The following is a 15893-nucleotide window of genomic DNA, read 5'->3' as shown; positions in this document are numbered from 1 at the left end:
CTCGCAGCACCAATTGCCTCCTTTTGCACATGCCGTCCATCGATCGTTACTGGTTACGTGAGCCTTGCAACTACTGAGCACGCACCAACCACCCAGTTGTTTCCTGGCTCTTTCCGGCCGGCCGGCCGGCTCCATAAAAACAAACGCAGGCGTAAGAGATAAGATCAAAGCCTCAGACCAGTTGTGCTACTAAACTATTTGCTTAACACCTTGTCTCACTTTGCTTAATAGACATGCTAACTAACTACTACTCGCAAAATATCATCATGGACCCATCGTGATTAATTAGGTGAGCCAACAAAACCTCACAGCTAGCTACTACTCCCTCCGTTCCTAAATATAAGTCTTTGTAAAGATTTCACTAGGTTGACTACATACGGAGCAAAATGAATGAATCTACACTTTAAATGCATCTATATACATCCGTATGTGGTTCATAATGAAATCTCTACAAAGACTTATATTTTGGAACGGAGGGAGTAGCTTGCAATGCCCACCTAATGTGTATTATTAAGTAGTACTACACTGGCTAGCTAGCTATTCGTTAGCTCAGCCAAAGGAATCTCTTGCCTGCTTTAGTCCTCTTCATTTTCCTGCACTCGTCCCAGCTATTCTCTCCACTACCCCCAAGCACTCAAACAACACCAACGGGAGATGCCGTGCAGAGAGGAATAGCTACACGCCATCAATGGCACCGGTGGTGAGTGCCACACTTGGCGTGTTAGGTCCCCTGCTGGTGAAGCTCGCCGCCTTGCTCACCGGCAAGTTCGGCCGCGTGAGAGGTGTCCGGCTCGAGATCCTGTCCCTCCAGTCCGAGCTGACCATCATGCACGCCGCACTCCAAGAGTACACGATGCTGGAAGACCCGGGCGTCCAGGTGAAGGCATGGATATCGTTGCTGAGGGAGCTGGCCTATGATACCGAGGATTGCATTGACAAGTTCATTTGCCGCCTCGGCAAACGTGGGCGGCGCGGTGGCTCAAAGAGCTGTTCCGCAACACCACTCGCTTCCTCAAGACGCTCGATTCTCGCTGCGGGATCACTGGCCAGATCGACAAGCTGAAGGCTCGCATCAAGCATGTGAAAGAGCTCAAAGATAGTTACAAGCTGAGTGAGACTCCCTGTAGCAAGATTGGGCATGCATCCGTGGATCCTCGGTTATGTGCTCTCTTTGCTGAGGAGGCACACCTAGTCGGTGTGGAAGGTCCAAGAGATGATCTTGTCAAGTGGATGTTGAACGAAGAAAATATCTCGGCCAAGCATTGTAAGGTGTTGTCTATTGTTGGATTCGGTGGATTAGGAAAGACAACACTGGCAAATGAGGTTTATCGGAAGATTGAAGGGCATTTTGATTGTCAGGCTTTCGTATCGGTCTCACAAAAGCATGTTATACAGAAAATTATCAAGGATGTGATCTACAAAGTGCCTTGCCCCGATGGATTTATGAAAGATATTGACAATTGGGACGAAACGACATCCATTGCAAAGCTAAGAGAATTGCTACAGGATAAAAGGTAACGTTAACATATAATTTTTTGTACAACATGCTTCATACATAATTGCAACTATTTCTTGCAATATTACTGCATATACTATATGCAATGTCGGCATGATAACTATATGCAATAAAACCATGACGTGTAGACATTTTTAACGTGCATGATGTCGATTACCTAGCTGGATCGATGAAGAAAAGGCAATAGTTGTAGTTTCATGGCTCGCTTACTTAATGTAGCTCCTAATATACACGAATATAAGCAGTCTGGAAAAATGTTTCCACATCATAAAGCAAGAATTGTCAAATGAAGTTTTTGTTTGTGGTTTACTAACTAGACTTTTACTTCTGGTTATAGTTTAAATTTAAATGACGTAGGCATGCATGAGTGCATACACAATAAAATATATAAGGGAAATATTCTAATTAGCATCCTTATCATAGTTGATTGACATCATCTACTAATATCTTCTAGGTATATCGTCATAATTGATGATATATGGTGCACACAAGCATGGAACACTATCAAGTGTGCTTTCCCGGAGAATAACCGTTCTAGCAGAATTATGACCACTACACGCATTATGGACGTGGCAAGTTCATGTTGTCCAGGTGGCGATGATCATGTGTATGAAATGGCAGCCCTAAGTGATCTTCATTCCAAAATGTTGTTTCTCAAGAGAATTTTTGGCTCCGAGGACCGCTGCCCTGATATGCTGAAAGAAGTTTCCAATCAAATCCTAAAAAAATGTGGGGGCCTCCCATTGGCAATTCTTAGTATAGCTAGTATGTTAGCAAATAGACCAGCTGTCAAGGAGGAGTGGGAGCAGATTAAAAGATCAATTGGGTCTGCACTGGAAAAAGATCGAAGTCTAGAGGGAGTGAGTAGCATACTGTCCCTTAGCTACAATGATCTTCCACCTAATCTCAAGACTTGTTTATTGTATTTATGTATATTCTCTGAGGATTATGTGATTAATAGAGAGAGGTTAGTGAGGCGGTGGATAGCGGAAGGATTTATCTCTGAAGAGCGTGGACAAAGCCGGCAAGAAGTCGCTGAGAGATATTTCTACGAGCTTATCAACAAAAGCATGGTACAGCCTGAGGACATCGGCTATGATGGCAAGGCTCGTGCTTGCCGAGTCCATGACATGATGTTAGAAATTATTATTTCAAAATCAAATGAAGATAATTTCATAGTTGTGGTAGGTGGTGGCCAAACGAATTTGGCTAATCGTCAAGATTTTATACGGCGACTATCAATCCAGCACATTGATCATGAGCTTGCACATTTACTCGCACAAGAAGATCTAAGCCATGTTCGATCTCTGACAGTAACATCGTCAGCTTGCATCAAACACTTGCCGAGTCTTGCTAAATTTGAAGCTCTACGTGTAATAGATTTTGAAGGCTGTGAGGGTTTGGAACAGTATGATATGAAAAGTATTGGCAAATTGCTCCAACTAAAGTACATTAACTTTAGAGGCACGAGTATATCAAAGCTACCACCAGGGATCATGATGCTACGTGACCTAGAGACCCTAGATTTTGGATTTACACAAGTGGAAGAGTTGCCAGCTGGATTTGTTCAGCTGTCTAAACTACAACACCTAATTGGTGGAAATAGGACAATTATACCAAACAAGATTGGGAATATGAGGAACTTACGACAGATATCAGGGTTTAGTATTACCGGGAGTCCAGAAGATTCGGTGGAGGATCTTGGAAACCTGCCAGGTTTAGAGGAAATCGATGTACATCTCATTGGAGGATCTTTCAAGTTCAGGAGGCATGAAGAAATGTTACTTTCCTCACTGTGCAAGCTTGGCAGCTGCAAGCTCCAGTCTTTATGGATAAGTAGGCACTGTGGTTCCCTCGAGTTCTTAGAATCATGGTCCCCATTGCCAATATCCCTTAAGGTATTCTATATGGACAGCGACTACTATTTCACGAAAGTTCCAGAGTGGATTGCTCCAGCACCAACCAGCCTTTCTTTCCTATACATCAATTTAGCTGAACTAACAGAGGAAAGTTTGCACACACTTGGGGAGCTCCCGGGCTTACTTTGCCTAAAACTACGGTGGAAAACAAACCCAGGAGAAAGGCTTACAGTCCAGGGCACTGGGTTCCCAAGTCTGAAGAAGTTGGTGCTATATGATTGCGCATACGTTACATTTGTAAAAGGGGCTATGCCCAAGCTTGAGAACCTCAAGCTGTCATTTGCTGTGTCAGTAGCAAAAAGTTATGGCTTCTATTTAGGCATTGAACATCTCACATGTCTCAAAAAAGAAAGGGTACTCTTTGAAACTGAAGATTCAGAAAGCAAGGCTGCAGTTGCTGCAATCACTAAGGAAGTAGGTGCCCATCCCAACCATCCTATACTTAGTGTCAGTGGCCCCATTCATTTCACCGAGCACACCTGTTCTCTGCCTGGAACTCGGGAAGTGATACGGCCTATGAAGAGGTGGCCAACAATGAGGAAAATGTCAAGGAGGATAGCGACAGTCCGATTCGAGGGAACTGAAATGGTCATTGCCCCTATGCAGTGTTCCTCCTGGTTATATGGCACATGCTTGAGGTACCAATACAAATTCTTATCATATATTGTTTTATCTTACAAGAAACATTTATATTATTAAAAATACCCCACAATGTTTTCTCCATCGTTTGGTCAAACCTGGATAATACTTCTCAAATTCACGTGTTGTACCATATTTGTTCTGCCGATCCAGGGTATGATGTGCGACTGGAGCTTGCTTGCTTGCAATTATTGTCGTACTGACGGAAGAATGAAGATGGAAAGCAGAAGCTGAAACAGAGTCACCCCAAAAGAACTGATCCCAGTTTCTACTTGCTACATACATCGTGTCTTGTATATATACATTTTATCCATTGGCTACTCGTGATTTTTAAGACTTGGCTTTATTCGCATCTCGGATTGCTTGTGGACTATTTCTGCTGAATATACTAAACGATTGGTATGTAATCGCTGTGTGGCTCAGCATGTTGTTGCTTATGTTTCTACATAGTTTATGTACAAAGAAAGAACAAGGCTGGGTTTCCCTAGCTTGCTTGTGTGGTGAATAATCATTACATTTGTGCTGAAAAAGTTCAGTCATAGAAACTGAAAGAGAATTAGCACATGGCACGCTCCGAAACAGATGCTGCATTCTGCACTACGGTCTATGCAGCTGTGAATTTGTTTTTGAGAAACCGTGAAAGGGGTTTACCGCATTCCATACTACTGTTGCTGTAAAATTTGTACGTTCCGAACTGCAACGCCCATCGCCAAACACCACCAATAATCTTGGGAGCTGCTCTTCAGCGCCGAGGTGCTGCTGTAGCTCGCTCGTTCATTGCTCGCTGTTTGTTGCTGTCGTTGTTTTATTCGCCCTACTGTTTGTTGCTGCTACAGATCTTTCTTTCATGGAAAAATATTTACTGATCTAAAAAATGCCCAAGGATTTTAAAAATCCATGGCTTCAAAAAATGATACTGAATTCCAAAATGTTCATGAATTTAAAAAATGTTCACGAATTCGAAAATAATTCATGAATTCAAAAACTGCTCACAAATTTTTAAAATTTTGTGAAATTTTAAATAATTTTATGAATTTGAAAAAATCATTGTTTGTTGGTTAAATTTATTTTATGATTTTAAAAAATCATGATTTGCTTTTGAAAATATTAATGAACTTTTTAAAAGAAAATTATGGAAAATGAAAGAACAATAGCATAAAAAAACCAAACTAAAACAGAGTAAAAACTCAGTAGAAAAACACAAAAAAAGACAAAACCAGACCAGAAGCATCTAGAGGCTTCCGAAACCAGTTCAAAATAGTAATGCTACATGGGCCGGCCCGCTAGAGAGAAAAGTGTTGTGAGGAACGTGCCCCCAAACTAAGATTCCGAGGATGGCTCCTGCTCCCGAAATCACTAACTAAAGAGTACTCCTTCCAAGATCACTTTCACCTCTCAGGTTGTGACAAGTGATGCGCTGCATATGCGCCACTTGTCACAACTTGAGAGTTTTTCCTTTTTTTCGTAGGTTCGTTTATTCAAAATGTTTTATCTCTTAAACCATGCGTCCAAATCTCAAACCGTTTTAAACATTAGATTCCTCGCATCTTCAAAATTAGATCCATGTTGATAGGTTTTGATGAATTTTTTTCACGAAAAACCCAAAATAAAAACCATGCCTCTCACGTAAGGAAAAAAAATGCATTTATTTTGGTTTCCGAGAGGCACGACCGTGCCTCACACGGAAGCAAAACCATGCCTCTCAATAAGGAAGAAAAAGAAGAGAAAACACATTTTTTCATTTTCGAGAGGCATGGCCGTGCCTCTCGCGGAAGTAAAGTCCTGCCTCTCGCGGAAGGGGGAAAAACGAAAACATGTTTTTTTTTGTTTTCAAGAGGCATGGCCGTGCCTCTCACGAAAGCAAATTCGTGCCTCTCGCCGAGCAAAACGTGTCTCTCGCGGAAGCAGAAAAACCGCGTTTTTCGCATAAAAATAAATTATATTTTTGAAAAAAATCTACCAAAAGCTAAGAAAGACCAGTGGAAAACCAAAATGCCAAAAAAAACATGAAAAACCGTCTAAAAAGCTGAAAACACATGCGGAAAATTTTAACAAAAATCCGAAGAAAACGCCCATAGTGCGACACGTGGCGGCGGCTGCGAGCGCACCAAATGATCGTTGGGAGGCTCCCGAAGAGTGCTTGCCAACTAGTTGCTCGCTCCTCCTCCGCTGCACCACCCAAATGCACACCTCCCACCGAATGAATGGTACATCGTCCGGCCCAATATATATTAGCTGGATTGTTTCTTTTTTCAATTTTTTTTGTCAATTTTTTTCTTATTTTCGCTGGTTTTTATTTAAAATACCTTCTAATTAATTTTTTAAAACCGAAAATTTTAGAAATTGTTTGCCATTTTACAAAACATTCATTAATTTTGATTGCAGTCGTTTTCTTATTTCGTTCGTTTTTCTAAGAAAATACACTGAATGCTTTTTAAAAACAAGGAAAGAAAAAAGTTCCTGATTTTTAAAATAGTACAAATTTCAAAATATTCATCAATTTAAAACATGTTCCTGAATTTTTAAAATACTCCTGAATTTAAATATATTCCTAAATTTAAATTCATTTTACTAAAATTTAAAACATGTTTATGAATTTGAAAAAGTTCTGAATTGAAAAAGTGTTCTGAAGTTGAAAAGTGTTCCCAGATATCAAAATATGTTTACGAATTTGAAAATATATATGAAACTAAAAATATTCTTGGATTTCAGAAATGTCACAAATGTCAGAAATATTTATGAATTTGGAAAATATTCTCAAAATTTGTGAAACCAATGAAAACCATTGAAACGGCGTTGTATCGGGACTTCAGAAATGAATTTGACTACCGGGCGTCAGTCACCGTGTCTCAGAACTATGACAAATATGAAGTTCTTAGAGATATTCTTGGTCAAATGAAGCCACAGGACAGCGAGCGCGAGCAGCAAGGCAGCAGCAAAGGGGATTTCGAGGAAAGGAACCTAGCTGCTGACATTAAAAGTTCAGTGAAACTAGTTGTGGCACTAAGCTGTGGTCAAAGGCAGTCGGTCAGTATGTCTAGGTGGAAGCAGAACAACATAGAAACAATGAACCACGATCAACTTGTCAAAGAGCAGAAAGGGTGACTCAATGGAAAGAGGTACATGTAAGTATGTAACCATTTTTTTTATCAATTCGAATCTCTCTATTTTTGTTTACTTTACGACGTAGAATCTTTGCTACCAAACTTTATATGGAATGTTGCCTCTAGTAGATTTAAAACGATCTAGAATGGTTCTAATTATATCATTATATTTATCGGCAAAATATTTATACCTAGTTAGGAATATCAGCCAGTTAATCGGCATCTTGGTCAGTTAATCACTATTCAGTGGGTCACCAATAGCCGATTAACTGAAAAATTCGCCTATTTATCCCTTCTCAGCACCAGACCGATATGGTTTCAGTTACCGATATCCTGAACATTGTTAGGTACAGAATGACCCCTTTTATGACTATGATTGAGGCAAGACACAATGAGCATTTGTTTTTCTCATATGTATTATATTCCCTTTTTTGTTGGCAGGTATCTCCTCCTTATTGATGACATATGGTCTACGGAAACATGGGATGATATCAAATATTGGTTGCCACATGATAATACAAAAGACAGTAAAGTAATAGTGACTACAAGATTTCAAGCTGTTGGCACTGCGTGCTTTGAAGGAGGAACTGATCTGCATACAGTTGATGTCCTTGAGGATGCAGACTCTAAAAGTTTGTTTAATCAAAGTGTCAATGAATCCAAAACTAGCAAGAAAGAGCATATGCATGAGGACATATGGAAATATTGCGCGGGGCTCCCTTTGGCCATAGTCAACATGGCTGGCCTTGTTGCCTCCAACCCAAGCAAACCAAATGGCTACTGGAGTACAGTTTGCAAGTCATTACTGTCAGAGCAGGTGACTCCGCTTAGCCTGGATGGTGTCACAAGGATACTTGATTATTGCTACAATGATTTACCTGCAGACCTCAAAACCTTCTTATTGTACTTGAGCATATTTCCAAAGGGCTGGACAATCAGTAGGAAGCGTCTGACACGGCGATGGATTTCTGAATGTTTTGTCAGTGAGAAGCAAGGGCTGACCGAGGATGAGGTTGCAGAAACATACTTTAATCAGCTCATAAGAAGGAAGATAATACGTCCTTTGGAGCACGGCAGCAACGGGAAGGTAAAACACTTCCGCTTCGGTACAAGCCCTAAACACATGAAGGGCTCAGATTGATTGTACACGGCATGGTTCGAACATCGAACCTCCAACTATAAGACGCAAAGCAGTAACCAAGCGGGTCAGCTTACTCTTGATTCTAGACTCCGTTTTTCTTCCTCTTCTACACAACGGTGTGGCATGGTTGAGCCGGCCCAACAGGCACCTGACGGCGTTTTGGGCCATGGTTGCCGAATCTTTTATCTGTTTTTTTTTTCTTTCTTGAGTTTAGTTATTTTTTCGTTCACAATTTCCAGCAACTTTTGTGAATTTATTAGCAATTTTTATAAAATTGTTAATATTTTAACATTTTCATAAATAATTTGAAATTCCAAAATTGTTGATATAAAATAAATTTTTAGAACATCAAAATATGATGATGTTAATTCGTAATTATGGAAATTTCATATTTGAAATAACAGAAGCATTGAATTTAAGAAAACTACGTCTTTACGGATGAAGCCGTCTGGGCTACTCTGGCACCCTACTCTTAACTGGTGTTTTTTTTTTTGCACTATGGATAAATGACCCTAACATTTTACAGTAGCCTGGCATGGAATTTTTTTTTTGAACCTGGCATGGACAATAGCCATCCATGCCTGATTCGAACGACTTACGACACACCGGCACGTTGCGCACGTGTGGGCATTATATAGGCTGTTATTCACCGAAATAATTCAAAAATATGAAAAACTTGTCCTATGGGAGTACCAGGTGGCTTGAAATGGCGATACAAGGTGACGGACAAAAATAGTGCATTTGAAGACGTCAAAAAAGGTAGTGTTCTCAAATAGACCCGAACACCCTGTGTCTAACATGGTTTTTTTGACATGTGAGGAATGATCCCAACTTTTTCCACCAAGGGTGCGTGTCCATGGTAGGTACTCATGTCTAGTTTGAATGAATTCGGGCAACGTTTGCACATTGCAACACGGACAACCATTTATCGACCTTTTTTCATCGAGAAAATTTCAGAAAATACTAAACTTGTCGAAAACAGAAACAAACTGGCATGATGGCATGAATTGGTGATGCAAGGTGATGGAAATAAATGAAGGCCATTTGACCGATGTAAAATACCAAGTGTTCACAAACGACCCTTCTGGCCTACCCAAATACCCTCTGTCTAACATGGATTTTTGTTGTACATGTGAGAAATGACCGTAAATTTTGTCACCAAGGGTGCGTGCCCATGCTAGGCGTCCATGCCTAGTTTGAATGAATTTGAACACCGTTTGCACGTTGCGACACGTCTGGCCATTTACCGGCCTTTTTTTACCGAGAAAATTCCAGAAAAATACAAAACTTGTCAAAACGAAAATGACTTTGCATGGTGGCATGAATTGATGATACAAGGTGATGGGGAAAATGGGGCCATTTGACAGATGTAAAAGACCAGGTGTTCACAAACAGACCCTTCTGGCCACCCGAACATCCTCTGTCTAACATGGTTTTTAGTTGGAGTGACCCCAAATTTTGCCATCAAGCGTCTGTGCCCATGGTATTCGTTTATGCCTGGTTTGAATGAATTCGGACACGTTTGCATGTTGCGACACGTCCGGCCATTTATCAACCTTTTTTCACCGAGACAACTCCAAAAAATACAAAACTTGTGAAAAAAAACAACTTGGTATGATGGCATGAATTGGTGATATCAGGTGATGGAAAAAATTAGGACCATTTGATGGATGGCAAAAACTAGGTGTTTACAAACATATCCTTTTGGCCTTCCCGAACACCCTCTGTCTAACATGCTTTTTTCCGGATATGTGCGGAATGACCCCAACTTTTTTCACCAAGGGTGCATGCCCATGGTAAGCATCTATGCCTGTTTCAAACGAATTTGGAGTCCGTTTTCACGTTGCAACGCGTTCGGTAATTTTTCGACCTTTTCTCAAGAAAACTCCAAAAAAATTAGAAAACTTGTCAAAAACGGCACACACGAGTTTTTGTTGGTCTGGTAGGGAAAAGCCGTCTGGTTTTTTGAAAAAAAAAATCAGGAAATAAGGTAAGGTCGTAAGAAATCAACAAAGTTCACTGAAAAACGAAGGAAAGGTCATAGATTTGGAAAAAAGTTCATCGATACTGAAAATGAGTTCATAAAAGTTGAAAAAGTTCATTGATTTTTTTTAAAGAAGTTCACCAATTTGAGAAAAAATTACAAATTTGAAAAAAGTCATTGTGTTTGAAAAAAGGTTCATCGATTGTGAAATAATGGTCATCGAATTTGAAAAAGCTCATGAATTTAAAATATATAGGAGATTTTGAAAAAAATCTACTAAATTTGTAATAAAAAAGTTCGCAGAGATTTGAAAAGAAAAATGAAAATGAAAATAGTGCACGGATTTGTGAATTCACGAATTTGACTAAAACAGAAAAAAAAGGAAAAAAATAAACTAAAACCAAAAAAAGAACAAAGTAAAATAAAAAACCGACCAGCGAAGAACAAGTAAGAAAAAAGATAAGTGCATTGTAACCCAAAACGTACGCCTCCGAGTTGATTAACACGAGTTGTTGTGAACCTTGAGGTTGCGTGCTCGAATCCCATATGTGTACACATTTTTTGAACTATAGCAAAAAAAAAGTATGCACAAAAAAGTGTAAAATGGGCCGGCCCACACTGGATGGGAAGGCGACCAGCTGTTGCAAACGAGTATGTGTACAATTCTAAAAAAAACAAGTATGTGTACGTCCCGGAAGGAGACCATACGGAGGTGGATATACGTTCCTCTCAAAAGACGATACTGCCTTTATACGTTTTGTGAAGGGGGTTGTACCGAAGCGGAACTCAAAAATCATTCAAGGTTCATGACATGATCCTGGAATACATCGTGTCCAAGTCAAGTGAAGAAAAAATCATTACTGTTGTTGGTGGCCACTGGCTCATGCCGGCACCTAGCAACAAAGTCCGTCGACTCTCCATGCAAAGCACTGGTTCCAAGCATGGAAATTCGACGAAAGGCATGAACTTGTCTCAAGTGAGATCACTGACTGTGTTTGGAAGCATGAACAAGCTGCCTTTCCATTCATTCAATAATGGGATAATTCAAGTGCTGGATCTCGAGGGTTGGAAGGGTTTGACACATAACCATCTGAATGACATATGTAGGATGCTTGTACTGAAGTATTTGAGCCTTCGAAGAACAGAGGTTGCCAAGATTCCTACCAAGATCGAGAAGCTTCAGTATCTAGAAACTCTTGACATCAGGGAGACGAATGTTGGTGTGCTGCCCAAAGCTTTCGGCAAGCTCCAACGGCTCCGCAGCATGCTTGGAGGGAGTAAGAACCCATGCAAGGCATTGAAGTTGCCTCAAGAGAAAAACAAAGAGCAAATGAAAGCACTCGTATACTGTCAGGGATTGAGATCACCGAGGGCTCAATAGCTGTAGCAAGCCTCCATCAGCTGACTGGGCTGAGAAAACTTGCCATTTACAAGCTCAAAGTACAGAAGGGTAGTCAGACCTCCACACAGTTGCGCTCCTCTATTGAGCATCTCTGCAGTTGCGGCCTGCAGACTCTCGTTATCAATGATGAGGGTTCTGATTTTATCAACACACTGGATTCCATGCCCGCTCCACCAAGATACCTCATCGCCCTTGAGCTGTCGGGCAAGTTGGAAAGAGCTCCAGAGTGGATCAAGAATCTTAACAACCTCTACAAGCTAACCCTTTCCGTGACAGTTCTTCGGGCTGATACTTTGAAGCTCCTCTGCGACCTACTTAAACTGTTCTGTCTCACCTTCTCACTCAATGCAGCGAAGCAGCACCAGAAGGAAATAGAGGACATGCTTCAGGAAAATAAATGCCTCGGTGGTGGGGAGATCGTTGTTCCACCTGGAGGTTTCGAGAACCTGAAGCTGCTTCGCTTCTTTGCAACTATCGTGCCAAGGGTGACATTTGCAGCGGAGGCAATGCCAGCACTGGAGAGGATCGATATGTGGTTCCAAGCCTTTGAAGGGGCTTACGGCATCGACAGACTTAAAAGTATCCAGGAGGTGCATCTCAGCGTTGACAATCAAGCAGATGAAGCAACCAGATACTTGGTTGGATATCTGAAGAAAAACAAACAGAAGCCAAAAATAATCACTGATTGAAGGACTTATATTGTCACTCGGAGGCTCGGAGCGCGCTCCAGCTGTACTGGTCCTCCCTTTGCGACAGAGGATATGACATGTGGTTCGTCAAACCTCAGGTCCCCTACGACATGGATTTGAGTGTGACAGTTTTCTTCCAAATAAAAATTACGTTGATCTTACTATGTCCTATTTAAATTTGTAGTATTATGTGCTATCATTTCCAGACCTTTTGCTTTTATCAAGTGGAGATTGTTCCATAAACTCTGGATTGTGCTGTGGCCGGCTGTAAAAATGCTGAGACTGCATCCTACCTTCTCGATACTGCTTGCATTATGGATTCTTTCTGTAGTGTCTGACTGTGAATTTGCAATATGTATGCCATGTTGTACTTTTGCTTCCATTAGTGACTGCCTTTCTTTCATACTTCTATTGTGTTTTACCGGGAGCTTTGTTTTCACTTCCATAGCTGAAAAATCCTTACTCCATTTGAAAGGTTATCATTTACTAAGAATTAACCTTCATTTGCAGATCATAAAGTATGCTCCACGTGCTGATCTTTATGTTCATTGATTGCAGAAACTAGGCAAACCACATTTGGAGTATGTATGAAGTATTTTTCTGCTCCTGGCCTTTCTTTGCAGAGCAGTGATAATAACATCAGATCCGAGTTAGCTCTGTCTGTTTAGTTTCAAGATAACTCCAAAAATATTTTTCACTTACTTTAATTCTGGACGTTATCCCTTGCTTACTTGTTGTTTTGGTAATTTGGTAAAAAGTTGGAAACTAGCAGAATTATACATGAGCTAGCATCAGACCAAAATGATTGGGAATTTCAACATGTGCTCCTCTTGTTTCTCCTAGCACTAGCAGGACATAAATTGTACATTGAGGGATTGCAAGGGGCAAACACAAGGAACATCTGTCATCTGTGCTTTCAATCATTGTGAAGATGGCAAGAGACAAAACATGTACATGTACTGCTGTTAACCTAGCAACTGTCTCATGGTCTTTCCTTACTGTTAACTGTTAACCTGTGTATCATGGTCTTTGCTGACTGAAGTATCCTGCAGTTCATCCTGTGTATTGTTGAAGCTGATCGATGCTTAGAGTGTACACGTTTGCTGATCCAAAGCAACAAAAGCAGCGAGCGGTCATATGCAGGCTCATGTGGGCTGCCATATTATTCCGCAAGTATTGTGCTGAAATGTATATCGCCAAATTAATGATTACTGATCGATCATTACAAACACGTACCAAAATGGAAGAGTGAGTACACAGGTAATTGCCTTAATCAGTCTCTTAAATCTGGGCCTGCGAGTGATCCAGCAGTTGTGTCAGCTTAAACTTGCTGTATTTTATTTTTTTGAAATAGAACGAAACTTTATTCATTAGAAATAACCAATACATCGTTTGTGAGGATGAGTACAATTTCATTGATAGGCTCCTCGAACCAATCCAAACTTAAAGAAAATCTAGCTAATCTAGCAAGTTCATGTGCTACTCTATTTGTCTCTCTATTACAATGTTCGAATCTAGTCATGATGAAATCACATACGTAGTGGAATCTAATCATCAACTCAGATAATCTAGAGGTGATTGAGACCATGCAGGACGGAGGACAGTCAACGGGTGCGGCGGCGGCAATTTTCGATGACAGCTTAAACTTGCTGTAGGTGAGAGCTAACGGCGCACATTACCTGTGTGCTGGAGTTGGAATGTGTTTTGTGCTGGAGCAAGTGCAGCGTAGGGTTGCAGTTTGCTTGCAACTGTTGCCAAGCCAAGCTATGTACGCTGACCAAATTCAGTGGAGCTTGTGTGTCTCCTCTGCTTTGCTACTCTGTTTCCTCTGCTCTGCTCTGTTCTGCTCTTGCTAACCGCTTTACTACTCTGTTTCCTCTACTCTGCCTGCTCTTGCTAATTTCTTTCAGTTCAGGTCCTAGGGCTACTCTGTTTCCTCAGTGCGCGCGTCTCCACACACAGGCCGAGCGAGGTGGTGTGTCAGATGCTCGCAACTACTCAGCAACCAACGCACAACTGTTGTGCCGTCGACTGTCTGAGGCGTGAATAATGTCGACGGGCTCCTCCAAAGAAGCCACGCGTTATAGTCGTTTGTTGTATATTCGAATGACATTGATTCACATAATATTTCTTAGATTGGCATTTCAAAATTACTGAAGATTACCTGCTAGCATCCATTCCTCTATCGACGAAGAGAAGAGCACATACAAATTTTTTTTTGGCACAGTAATGCACATAGTGTGCCAGGAAACATATTAATCTTTCGAACATGCTCAAGCAACGACCAAAGTATACGGCCGAACGATACAAAGTGGAGAGGTAGCCCTCTAACAAAGCAGATCCTGGGATCTCTATACCATCCAGAGACTAGGCTATCGTAGAAGAACAAAGGGAGGCCTGATTACAACGCCATGCCATGCCCTAGAGGCTCCATGACGCCCTCAGAAGGGAGAACGGCGCAGAGCGTCGCCGCTGCCGAGTCCGGAATAGACAAGGGTCTTGACCCGAAGGCCGGACACGGAGAGAAGAACCACAAAGATGTCTTGTGGAAGATAGAAGCTTCCGCGGGCGTCGCCGCCATCGGCGTCATGGCGCGGAGCTTTCGCACGACACCTCACCCATGTCACACGGTATACCCAGGACATACGCGATGAGCTCCGACTCACAGATCCGGATCTGGGCACCGTCCCGACATGGGCGTGCCTGAGCCACCTGCCGCTAGACCTCTCGCCGCCCATGCGACCAAGAGGATAAGCCACCACCGCCGCCATGAGGCCCGCCAGAGAGCCAATCCTGGGGACCGCCGCCGAGGCCACTGCCCCAGCCACCCATCCACCATATGTCACACCAACCCCGGCAGGTAGGGTAAAAGGTCGTCCTTCCACACCTAGCCCGACATCAGTCCCCGGATTTGGGTCCACACCTCCATCGTAGGTGGCGTCGACGCCTGCATCCGCAACCAGTCCCGGTGGACCTAGAGACACGACCCTAGGACTGCCGACGGTGCCACCAAGCTGAGCTTGCATGACACCAAATCCGAGATCACTGGTGCCGCACGGCACGACGAGGAAGAAATGTCAGGACCACCACCACGACTCTCATCACCCGCGAGGACAATGCACACGAGTACATCCCAAGCTGAGCCCAAGCCTCACCTACCCTGAGAAACCACCCCGATGCACCTCGGGCCCAAATACGGCCTACCCGAGCACAAACCCTAGGTGAGGGGAGCCGCCGTCGTGCGTGCAACCGACCAGCCCCACATGCCACCGGCTCCAACCTGGGAGAAGGTAGACCACAACGTTGCCAGCCAAACAACGGCCGACCATCGCACCACGTCCGTCGATGTCCGCCATGTAGCTCGCACCAGCGCGCCACCGTCACGCCCGCCTGATGCCACGTCGTCGCGCCCACCGCCGACCCATGCTCCGGTCCTGGGGAGCACGCCCATGATGCCACCGTCGTGCGGGAGGACGCCGGGGCCTCGTCGCTGCCGACA

The 15893-nt window shown here is 42.5% G+C and overlaps 1 pseudogene; it reads left to right on the top strand.

The window, feature by feature from the left end:
- The first annotated feature begins 638 nt into the window (after positions 1-638).
- Positions 639-12394, top strand: LOC123121231 (disease resistance protein Pik-2-like; annotated as a pseudogene).
- The last annotated feature ends 3499 nt before the right edge of the window (positions 12395-15893 follow it).

The sequence above is a fragment of the Triticum aestivum genome, chromosome 5D (assembly GCF_018294505.1).
Source record: "Triticum aestivum cultivar Chinese Spring chromosome 5D, IWGSC CS RefSeq v2.1, whole genome shotgun sequence".
NCBI lineage: Eukaryota > Viridiplantae > Streptophyta > Magnoliopsida > Poales > Poaceae > Triticum > Triticum aestivum.
Note: the sequence above shows the minus strand (reverse complement) of the source record. Positions and strands in the feature narration are given on the sequence as shown.